Source organism: Melitaea cinxia, chromosome 20 (genome assembly GCF_905220565.1).
Source record: "Melitaea cinxia chromosome 20, ilMelCinx1.1, whole genome shotgun sequence".
Lineage (NCBI taxonomy): Eukaryota > Metazoa > Arthropoda > Insecta > Lepidoptera > Nymphalidae > Melitaea > Melitaea cinxia.
In genome coordinates this window covers 5,755,682-5,768,661 of record NC_059413.1, presented here as the reverse complement: position 1 = coordinate 5,768,661, position 12,980 = coordinate 5,755,682, and positions in this window count along the sequence as shown.

The window sequence follows — 12,980 nt, the reverse complement described above, 5'->3', positions numbered from 1 at the left end:
ATTTTTTTAATTATTCGTATTTAGAATATACTGATCTATTAGTATAAATAAAAATGAATTTACAAAATATATGTACGCTGATTCCAAAAGATTTTTTTTTACAAGTGATATACATCCACGGGCTTATGAACCCATCTCCTTTTTTATTTTATTCTAAAAACATGCAATTTTTTTTTATATCAAGGTAGGCGTTACTCAGCAGCATCGCTGTTCAAGTTAGACTATGTTTTTAATGTCTCCAAAAGAGACGTGAGTCCACCGACCGGTTCCTATTCTAATGTATGGTACAATTTCTGTTTTTTTTTTTTTAATTATTTCCTTATAACTATACTATACTTATTATAAATTTAACTATGAACTCTCAAATCTTTTAGTAGACTTAAGATAGCACTTAGGGTCTCTACAGTTTTGTATATTTAAAAATATCACTTTTTCAGCTATTTTCAATTAATTGATCCTCTAGACAAATCTGAACTGAACTGAACAGTTAATCTGTAACATTCCTCTGCCGGGCAGTCTTCTCAGTCTTTATTTTTATGTGATGATTTAGCACTCTTGCACGATTTAATTTAGTGTCATTCGCTTTACTGAGAATATCACGGATTTTATTTCTTATTATTTTTTATACCTCTAGGTCCGCAAATAAGCGTACGGCTCACCTGATGGTAAGAGATTACCGTAGCTTATAGACGCCTGCAACACCAGAAGCATCGCAAGCGCGTTGCCGACCAAATCTCCAATTCCCCAGGAGCTCTGGTCACCTTACTCACCAACAAGAACACAATACTGCTTGAAAACAGTATTATTTAGCTGTGATCTTCTGTAAGGTCGAAATACTACCCCAATCTGCTGCTCCAGATTTTGAGCACGAAATTCCTGCTTTGACCTACCTCAGATAAACCTCAAATAATTTAAACTCAATTGAGAATACTTAGAAACGATGCTAAAATGTATTTTTTTAAATATTATTTCGATCATTGTCATCTAAGAACTTCAGATATTTTCAGTAGTAAGGTACGATGTAGACAAAACGTCTATAAGATAAAACACTATGATAACAATATCAAAATTAAAATAACTATAAATTGATAGTCAATGTTTAGTAATAATGTGTGTGTGTAGGTAAGCGATATAATTTCATATCGTATTTAGTTCAAACACCACTATGTCAGCGCGAAGGTTTAAAATGCCATTACCATACAACTATGACATACAATTTCACGAACTTTTCTAATGATGAAACAAAATTCATAATGTAACCTCCGATATAAAAGTTATTGATTTTTAAAAAGTATTTGAAATTAAGGGAATATTTTACGTACCTTTATAATTAGAATTTCATCATCATCATCATCTAAGGTGCTAGAGCCGCGGATGTATGTTGATCATGATCACGAAATTCTTACACCAATAGCTTTCATGTCCAATAATTAAAACCTGATATATTTTAATACACATAAAAAATCTAATAATACATACAGATAAAGGTTTCCTATTAGCTTTCTCACAAGACTGAAAGATCCATGTTACTAGCCTATATTGATCGAAGACTTACCATAATCATAATATAGGCTATAGGCTTTCAGTTTTTTAAATAATCTCCAAAATATATTATTAACCTTGTCTCGTCATATCAGCTTGTATAATTAAATTGTCACGTAAATGATTTTCCTTTCTCAAACAAGGACATGGAACAAAAGAGGGGTAACAAAGAAAACGTAAGATAACAAATTTAATTACGTTCGTGATTTATATTCGAAATTTATGTTACAAAATATGATATTTTTTGTACATTATAGCTAAACAAATTATTTAATAGGTTCATTTTGCACTTGAATGTAATATTTAAAGTCAATTATAAAACAGATCGATATAGGAAAAAAAAACAACAAAAAAAAAAAAACGATATAGCCCGTGCAATAGCAGTGCAGACTGGTCATATGAGGTGCAAGATTAATGGCCACTGAAGCAGACGTGTCCATGTGTGGAGACCACGTATTGGTAAACGCAGTGTCGGATGGTCCACTGCCACTGGAACGACGATCTACGTAAAATTTGCAGGCGGAGCTGGATGTGGATTGTAGAGTCGGTATTTTTGAAGCGAGCTTGAAGGAGGCCTATTTATTTATTTATTTATTTAGGATCACCAGTAATTGTTAACACTAATCACACAATAACGTAAACCTAATCTTAATAAATACTTTAGAGCTAAGTGTTACAATTTATTAAGGTGAACACCACATGCAAAAAGAAGCGTTACATTCCAATATAAAAAAAAACATATTTAAAATGTATAAAAATATATAAAATGTATAAAATGTATAAAATATGTCAAGCAATGGACTGCGGTGATGGGAAGCGATATGAATCTTCATAATCGAAATATCTAATTTAAAAGTGATATTAATAGTATAGAATTATAAATAAAATTTGTATGTAATAGTTATATAATATGGACACAGGTAGTTCAAATCAATTATTACATTGTAAAGTTAGTGTTATAAGTAGGCCTTTTTGGAGTTATGAGTTTTTATGTGATTCAAAAATCTGACGTTAAAGACACAATATCAAAACTCTAACTTCGTAATTTTCTATACAGTAAACGAACAATTGTCGCAAATAGAAAATGTGTGTAGTTATTTTAAAATTCACCTATTGGAAGGATATTTTTTTTTTTTATAATTTTGATATTTTATAGTCTCGGTAAAAACTTTCGTTTTAGGAAAGGCCTTTATACAAGTGTGAAAGTGATTTGTCATTTTTATAGTCAATAAAATGTATTATAAAAATAAAAGAAAAAAAAAAACATTATTCTTAGTTCATATGTTGCGAGATAGATGTCGTTACAAATTCAAGATTCAAGTATAAGGTGTGATTTTAGTTATTTATTATATTTCACCATATACATAGTGAATACAAGCGATTCTAAACTAGAAACAAAAAAACATCGCTTATGTATACTAAATTATAATATAACTTCTTCGAACAAAATGTTATTAAACTTTGTTTTTCATCACTGTTGTAATGATAAATTTATAATGATATATTTATATCTTTGATGCAAAAATACGAGCAGTAAGATTTTAGCCTTGTAAAATTAATTGGTAGAGAGTTTGTAACAGTTAGTTCACTAAAGGTAAGCGAGTCTCAGAAGCAATAAACGTAATTAAGATACAACATTCAAAACTCGTCCGCAGGCCACGGTATCCGCTTACCTTGTCGCGTATTGCTTGCTTGTCGTCCATTTTTATGTTGGTTAGCTTAGTTCAAAATACCATCTATAATGTGACGAAAAATTCTAAAATAATAAAAAATAGCAGTAATGACAAAAACACTTCATTACAATAAATAAAATATTTAATCATTGATCTTTCAAATTAGGTCTTCAACGTATTAACAATGAAATATGCGGTTCTGTATCAACATATGTATTATGGCTGTGCTCAATCAGTCTCGGAAAGTGTGATATTTCTATTACAATTCATTGTTCAATTGTCTCTGAGGGATTCTATTCATGTTCACGGTACATTGTCCATTCGAACGAATGACAATAAGTAGGACACAATCTGATTTTTCCTGCTTTACGTTACAATTTTTTTATGAGATTTAATCGATCTATTTTTTAATTAAAGTCAAATTTCAATTGTTGATAGTACAAATATTATACACTAAGCTGACCCCACAAACGTTGTTTTGCCATATATGTTATCAACCCCCTTAATTCCCCCTTATAACTTAGCTGTATGATAAATAGATGTTGGCCGATTCTCAGGCCTACCCGATATGCACACAAAATTTCATAAAAATCAGTCCAGCCGTTTCGGAGGAGTATTGTAACTAACATTGTGACACGAGAATTTTATATACAAGATTTTCACTGCATTTTTTGTTCAATCACAGTAAAATATAGCCTATGGCACTTCTGAATAGTGTACCTTTCTATTAATGAAAGAATTTTCGTGATCGGATCAATATTTGCGAAGATTACCCGCTATAAACAAACAAAGTTAGAAACTTTACCTCTTTATAATATTAGTATTGATAAGAAGAATACCCATAGAAATAAACCCTATAGAAATAAAAAAAAAATGATAAATAATAGGATAAGGTCCTATCTGAACAGGAAATATCTTGCTTGCGATAAAAAAAATTATGCGTAGATATACGTACCATTATATGTAATTAAGTATACACACATTTTTGAGTCAACACTACAATAAACCCTTACGTAGAATCTTCCCTCTTCATTCTTCAAAACATTTCAATGAAGTTATTCACTATTAGTTTAAAAGCAATCACTTCCTTTTACGTAGTATATTAATATAATATAGGCAAAGTTTTCAAGTACAAACGTCTCTTAAAATTTATCTTCTATTCGGAAGTGAAGGAAAACGTGAAGAAACTGGCAAATTCATATACGTATACATAACTGAGGTAGGGCACAGTAAGAAATATTCTGCTCAAAATCTGAGGCAATTCAACTGGGGAAGTATCTCGACCTTATAGAAGATCAAAATAAGCCAAATTAAGTAGTAACTTTCAAGCAGTGCTGTGTTCCTGTGGCGAGTTAGGTGACCAGAGCTCCTGGGGTGGATTGGAAGTAGGCTCGGCAACGCGCTTGCGATGCTTGCGTTGTACTGTTGCATGCGTCTATAGCCTACGGTAATCGCTTACCATCAGGTGAGCTGTATACATGTTTGCCGCCCTAGTTGTATATAAAAAATATGACATGTATACCAACTAACCTATAGTCATATAGCATGACTCTGACTCTGACAATATATATTCTTTATTGCACTTTAAAAAAAATCATAATTACTAGTCATAACAATACCTACTCCTTTTCCTTCACACTCGTATGCTTGTTCTGCAATCGGTGTAAATCTTTTTAACACTTATGATCTAGCATACTAGATAGATAAATAAAAGTTTAAACTATGTCTTTCACCTATATTTGTATTTCAGCGCTATGCTTTATTTAAAAAATAATTTATTAAATGTTAAGTTCCTTGAGAAGGTAAGGAAGATAGGTTTCCTAAGTCAATACCGATGATGTCTTTCTTTACGTATCTGTCAAAGGCGAATCCATGCAGCTTGTACTTTAGAGTGCAGGTGACTCGAAACCACGACTTTTATTTTGAAGATTTGATTACTGGTTTCACAGTATAATTATAATAAATATTAATACTTATCTAGTAAAATAAATGCGTTGCTAAATTTGAAGTCATTCTTTTCGAAAATTTACAATAATGTAGATACATATAACTTAGTTTATTAAACATTATACATATTTACAATTCACAACTTAAAAAATAAACATTTACATGTGGTTGCGGTAAAAATCATGTCCGCGGAGCCAAGAATGCTGACAGCATTCCCGCATTGAATCGTAAGATCGATTATCTGGGAAAAACATGCACCAGCCCCCTTGTCATAGTGGAGGGAAAGTTTATTGAAATTTAATTAAAAGATATCAGAGGTGTCATTAAACAGTTGGAAGATATGACGACTTCCCCAACGTCTATAATGTAATTTGCACCTGTACGAAATGAAGAAACTCGGTAGTATAATCTAATTTAATCGTTAAAATAATTACGACAGCTAGTTAAAAGTTTTTAGGCGCAGATTTTGTAAGACTTTACTAATTTGTAAAAATTATCCCAATTATAAGAAACATGAAAATATTTCAAGAATAAATGGCTAAATTTAATTAGTTAGCAAAAAAAGTCTAAAGCATCATTAATAAAAATGACTATGTAAGTACTCTGTTTTTTTAAATGAATTAATTACAAGATTTACAACATTCAAAAAAAAGTTTTTATTTTAGGCAGGGGCGAGGCTACCACTTTACTGACAAGCAAGCATACAGTGTGTCTGATGGTAAATGATAAGCGTTAGACTATGGCCAGGCCAGGAGCATCACAAACGCAATACCGACATTAAAAAGATGAAATTAGACTTGAAAACTTAGGAGTAACAACATTCACTTCCTAGTATAGAATAAGAACTTTCGAAATACCAACTCCACTATTAATAAAATCTCTACAATTTTCAAAAAAAAGATAGATTACATAACAACATATTTCGACACCGCCAGCCCTGCCTGCGGTCACCAACCCGCCTGCCCAGCGTGAACTTGTGGAGGCTTATGTCCAGCAGTGGACTACGATAGGCTAAAGTGATGAACAAAATATTTCACAATGAAACCATGAGGGACGTCAAGTCATTAATAATATGATCTAGCAACAATAAATGTATGAACCTTAACCTGAGACCTTGTCCTTAAACCTTGACCGAGTTTTATGAAAAGTGTAATACAGAAAAATTAATAGACTTTTTGCTATAATTCTGATATATAATAAAATTGTACCGAAGCGAATTTTATAACATTGAATATTATTTTCGAAGCAATAATTCTTAGTGTATTATAATTTTGTTTTTGTTACTAAAAAATTGTTTTTTATTGCATTTTTTAATGGTCTCGCTTATCTAAAAAAACTTATGAACAAATTGTGAAAATTAATATTGCTATATTTAGGCTATGATCCTGTAAGTACTAACGATTAACGTCAAAGCCACATGAGTTCAGACTTAAGTCATAATTAAAGGTTGCCACCTGCCATATTTCGCGCGACACACTAACAGACTCCTATAATTAAGTATTTCTACCTAAAAATAAATGTTTATACGAGGTAGGAGATCGATATCGTTGTAAACTGGGAGATTTATAGTGGTATCAATCCTACCACTACCGTAGTGATTGTTATCCTGCATCTATTAGAATAAACAATTCGTCACATATGTATTGGGAAATTTTCGACATTTGATTTACGTCACATGATGTACCAGCCTTACTGGTCATAATTTTATTCGCAGTACATTGGAATACAATGCTTTAATTTGGAATCCACACGAAAAACTTTATAAAACCTTAGTTGAGCGAGTGCAAAAAAAGTTTGCCCGTTATTTGTTCTTTAAACTCTATGGTTACTATCCTTATTTGTATCCCTCTCTTTATGTGAATGGTATGGTGGGCTTAGATACACTTGAGCTAAGGCGAAAGTGTGCCCTTGTGCTCCACTACTACCATTTACTTAATAATAAAATAGATAACCCTACGACATTGGGGGCATGTGGTATATGCGCACCGCGCTGTACGGTTATGAGGCGCTCCCGGCCGCTGTTCGCGGTGGAGTGTGTGCGGACGCAAGCGGCTCGGAGCGCCCCAACGCAGTCAGCCCTTCGCTTACTTAATAATATGTTGGCCTCCAATAGTAGTATTGATATATTCGCTATGAATTCGTCTGAATTTGTTGAATCTGGCTTTAAGTATTTAGAATTATGTTAATGTGTATACTCGTATTATAAGATAAATTGTTATTTCTTTAATGTATTTGTTGTAGTGTTATTAATTTCATCATTACAGCCTATACAGTCCACTGCTGGACATAGGCCTCCACAAGTTTACGCCAAAATAAAAGGTGAAGTCATGTGTTTTGCCCATAGTCACCACGCTGGGCAGGCGGGTTGGTGACCGCAGTACTGGCTTTGTCGCACCGAAGACGCTGCTGCCCGTCTTCGGCCGGAGTATTTCAAAGCCAGCAGTTGGATGGTTATCCCGCCATCGGTCGGCTTCTTGAGTTCCAAGGTGGTTGTGGAACCTTGTTATCCCTTAGTCGCCTCTTACGACACCCACGGGAAGAGAGGGGGTGGCTAAATTCTTTAGTGCCGTAGCCACACAGCACAGTGCCGTAGCCACACAGCACACACAGCACAGTGTTATTAATTTATTCTTGTTTATTGTACGCCTTGGTTGTAAACTCTAAGTGCAATAAATGTAAAATGTAATAAATAAATAAATAAATAAAATAAATAAATAATTGGTTTGCTTCAGCCTGAAATATTCCCCTGCTGGGCATAGGCCTCTTTCCACATATAGGAGAAGGAACAGAGCTTAATGCACCACGCTGATCCAATACGAGTTGGCGGATATATTCCCTGTCATGAGTAACGATCGCTATCAGGTGTTACAACCATGGGAACGGCTTAACGTACTCTCCGAGGCACTGTGGGGAGACCCATAAGGACTGCACACGTCAGGCTCATAACTTATAGTTGAGGGGGGGGGGGTGGTTAAAGTGGCTTATAATATTTATGTCAAAACAATGTTTGCGGGGTCAGCTAGTAATTACATATTTTAATCTAATATGAAAAAATCTTGTGTCACAATGTTTATTTCAGAACTCTTCAAAAACGGTTTGTCCAATTTTATAAAAATTTTATGTATATTTCGTAGGTCTAAGAATATTCGTAGGCTATTTTTCGTTCCCTTGGGTGCTGGGTTAGCTAGTACTAGGTATATTTTTTAAAATCTGTGACTACGGCAGTAAAGAATATAGCTACCCCTCTCTTCCCATGGCTGTAGTAAGAGGCGACTAAGAGATAACACAGTTCCACTACCACCTTGGAACTTCAAAAGCCGACCGATGGCGGGATAACCATCCAACTGCTAGCTTTGAAATATACAGACCGAAGACGGGCAGCAGCGTCTTCAGTGCGACAAAGCCAACCCCCCTGCCCAGCGTGGTGACTATGGGCAAAGCACATTAGTTCACGCACTTTTGGCGCGAACTTGTGGAGGGAGGCCTATGTCCAGCAGTGGACTGCGATAGCTTGATGTGATGGTGATGATCAGGGAGATATATTTTAATATTACATATAGATACTGTATGGAACGATACTATCTGAGTTTGATAGCGACGCACAAAACATAGAGTAAAAAGCATAGAGTGCGTTGTGCCAGAAAATCATCGCTAACAGACGCATGGAGCAGTTACTACTTTTGCGATTAGTTTCAATCAATTAAGTTCCGTTCAAGAATGTGTTAGTTTGAATTTACGACGAAACTGAATGATAACGACTAAGTACCAGCCGAAATTTAAATAGTTTAATGAGTAAGACCAATTTTATTATTCATTTACTTATCAATGCTAACTTCGATTTAAGTATCGTTTTTATATATGTACGTTTTGGTAGAGTTCACAAGTAATTCAAACAAATTAAATTATACTTTTTCAATTTCTTTTTATGCATGTTATTCCACTTTCACATGTTCACATATCTCTATTTAGAAACTGGTCAAAATAGTTTTTTTTAGCATAAAACTTTTTAGAAGTGTAGGTAACAAATACATATATATTAAAATTAGCCGCTCATAGCGATGTTTTCTAAGTCACATACACATTTTTTTAATTTTTTTAGTATCGTGTTTCCACTTCTTGCTGAAAGTCATCATACTTCCATTAGTAAAACATACATAATAAGTAATCGAGAATCTAAATTACATTTGATAATTTATCTTTTTTCAATTACAAAAATATCGTAGGTGTTGTTAAACATCTCATTTTTATCGGTTTCAGTTTTCCGGTTTCCTAGCTGTTAAGATAAATAGTTTTTACTATTATAAAACCGGTGTTATTTCTTTATATTAATTTATTGTGAAGTTTAATTAATTATTATTTATCATAAGTATTATTATTACAATGACAGCTCACTCTCTTACTGATGAAACCACCTTTTGAATGTTATTGTAATTTATTTTATTTATTAAATTTGTAATTCTATTCTTCTTTTTTTTTTTGATGAAAATCTAAAATATTTCTATTATGGCAACATTCCAAGTGTTACGACATATTTTTATTGTATATTTTATCTTAATAATATATTTAGGTGGAATGAGACCTTATATTAGTTATAACATCCACATTTTCTGTTGTTTGTCTACATTATTTCGGTATTGGTAAAAAAAAAACTAAAATTTTACTAGTAAACTTTTTTTAAACTATTTATGTAATTTTATACTGTCGACAAAATAAATAAAGACACATGTTTTTTTCCACTTAATAGTTTGAATTATTATTATTATCATACTGAATGTCACTCCGCCCGCCCAATACATAATAGATACATATATTATAATAACTACTTATATAAATAATATAGTAAATTTACTTATACTTACATATATAAATATAAGCGGGTGGAGGAATACGCCCCGGCAGGGAGATCAAACGGCCGGGGGTTAGGGCTGTAGGCTGAGAAACCGGCGGACAATCCTAGCCGAGTCAAGTAACACCGCCTTCTGCATCCTGGCTGCGAGCGAACTGTCCCGGATCCCCAGTTGCCTCAGATGGTGAGCGAGGCTAACCGGGATCAAACCGTTGGCAGATATTACGATAGGGATTATTTCAGCAGACCTCACACCCCACATGTCGACAATCTCGTGCGCCAGATCCAGATATTTACGTTTTTTCTCAGTCTCGGCTTTCACGAGGTTTTCGTCATGCGGGACGGTGATGTCCACTAAAAATACCCTCGACCGTGCCCTGTCCATCACCACGATATCAGGCTTGTTCGCCAGTATCGTCCTGTCTGTGGCGATAGGCAGGTCCCAGTAAAGCCGGACTCCGTCGCGTTCGAGTACTGGCACCGGTGAGTATTGGTAATACGGCATCCTCTGTTCCAGGAGACCGTACATAAGAGCAAGCTCTTGGTGGAGAATCTTGGCCACTTGGTTGTGTCTGTGCAAGTACTCAGTATTAGCAAGCACGGAACAACCCGAAAGCACATGCCTGAGTGACTCACCGGGATGACGACAGGCTCGACAGAAGTCGGGAGTGCCATCCTTCAGGACGTGCTTTCGGTAGTTGTTCGTCTTGACCACCTGATCTTGTATTGCACAGACAAAACCTTCGGTTTCCCCAAAGAGGTCGCCGAATCGCAGCCACTGCACGGAGGCCTTACTGTCCACGTGTGGTGCGTGAAGCGCCTTGTAGAACCGTCCATGCAGTTCCTTCTCCATCCATACAGTCTCCCGGTCAGAGGTGCTCAGTACGACCGGTTTCTGCCAGTTCTCTTTGGCCAAGGCTAGGGGGGTTAGTCCTTTGTCACACATTGAAACGTCACCATGCAAAGCGCTGTCCCGTCTCGTTTCAAAGTAGGCCCTGAGGCTGCACACCTCGCGGTTATGCATAGCCTTAGCGCTTAACATGCCTCGACCACCACACTTCCGCGAGATGTACAGTCTCATGACCGACGACTTAGGGTGGTGCATGCGATGGTGCGTCATAGTTGTGCGGACTCTTCTGTCCAGGGCGTCAAGTTCGGTCTGAGTCCATCTGAGTATGCCAAAGGTGTACAAGAGAGTGGGCATGACCCAAGCGTTATAGGCTCGGACCTTGTTGGCTCCAGACAAGTAGCTCCGAAGAACTTTTGTCAGCCGTCCAAAAAAGATTTCACAAACTGCCTGTTTCATGTCCACTTCCTTCACCCCTATGCATTGTGACATACCCAGATACCGGTAAGATTCAGCTTCGGAAAGGGTCTTGAATGATGTTAATTCGAGACTAAGCTGCGACGATTGAGTCACCTGACCCCTGTCCACATGCACGACCGCACACTTATCTACTCCAAGCTGCATCCTGATGGAACTGCTGAACTCCGTAGTGATTTTCAGCAGTTCCTGCAGGCGTGCAGCGTTAGGTGCCAGCAATTTGAGGTCGTCCATGTAGAGAAGGTGGGAGACTTTAGTACCTCCTCTCCGAAACTGAAAGCCTGTCCCCGAACGCTCCAGCAGGGTGCTTAGAGGGTTCAAGGACAAGCAGAACCATAGTGGACTCAGGCAATCACCCTGGAAAATACCCCTCCGTATCCTGATTGGGTCATCCGCACCCGTCAGTCGCTCGCCCTGGAGAGATAGGATCGTGAGTCGCTCGCCCTGGAGAGATAGGATCGTGATAATATTATTATTATTATTATTATTTTGTTTGATTTATTTTATTTTACGCTATTTGTTATTTTCTAAAATACTAAATTTCCTAAATACTTTTATGTACTTAATTAAAAACCAATCAACAAAATTAAAAAAAAAAACAAAAACTAGAAAATATATATAAAATTCAACATTTTTTTTCTAATTGTGTTACTTCTATACTATCCGAAGAAACTTCGTTCCTACCTGGTGTCCCATGACACCACATAATTTTTTATAAGATTTCTATTCTACCTCCCGACTAGAAAAAAGGTCAGGCTCAACCAGATCATGTATCTGGACCGGATCAGGATAGAATGAGGCATGCCAGATCCGGCAAGCTCTATCAGGACTAGGTCTGGTCCAGACAAGGATAGCCTGATGTAAAATATAATCAAGTATGGTAAGGCATACTGGATCAGGACCCGGTCCGGTACAGATAAGGATAGCCTGATGCATAATATAATCAACTATGGTAAGGCATACTGGATGAGGACCCGGTCCGGTCCAGATCAGGATAGCCTGAAAGAAATTACGCGAACTGAGCCTGAATCGCGCTATTAATGTTTTTAAGCGTACTTAGTACTTAGTATATACAGTTATCAGGACAGTCTAGCAAGGAGTCCATTTCTACACAGTGGAGCAGTCGTAAGTAATAGGAAATAGTTAATTCTACTAATTAACTCTACTAATTAATTATTAGAAGTTAATAAATAAAATTTAATTAATAATTATAATTAAGTAATAACATAAAAATAAATAAAAGTAATTATTATTTAAAGTACAAACATAAATAAAAAATACATTGGAAAAAATAAACGGAAATAAATATCATAATAATTATGTTAAATAACATATTTATAATATCAATTCGCTTTTTTTTTTGTTGAACAATTTTTTCAAGAATATACATTCGTATTTTTTAAAAGGATCGGACCGAACCGGCTGATCAGGATGAGATGAGATTTCCTGATCTGGACCCGATCAGGAAATCTTATCTCATCCTGATCAGGTCTAGACCAATCATCTGCGTTATATGCCTTATCTAGTCCTGATCAGGCATGCCTGGTCCGGTCCTTCTAAGGAAGAAGAAAAAATTTCTACTCGGGCTCCCGTTGTCAAAGTCTATTTGTATCCTCATCCGTCAAATAGCGTTATCCAAAACTGGTAA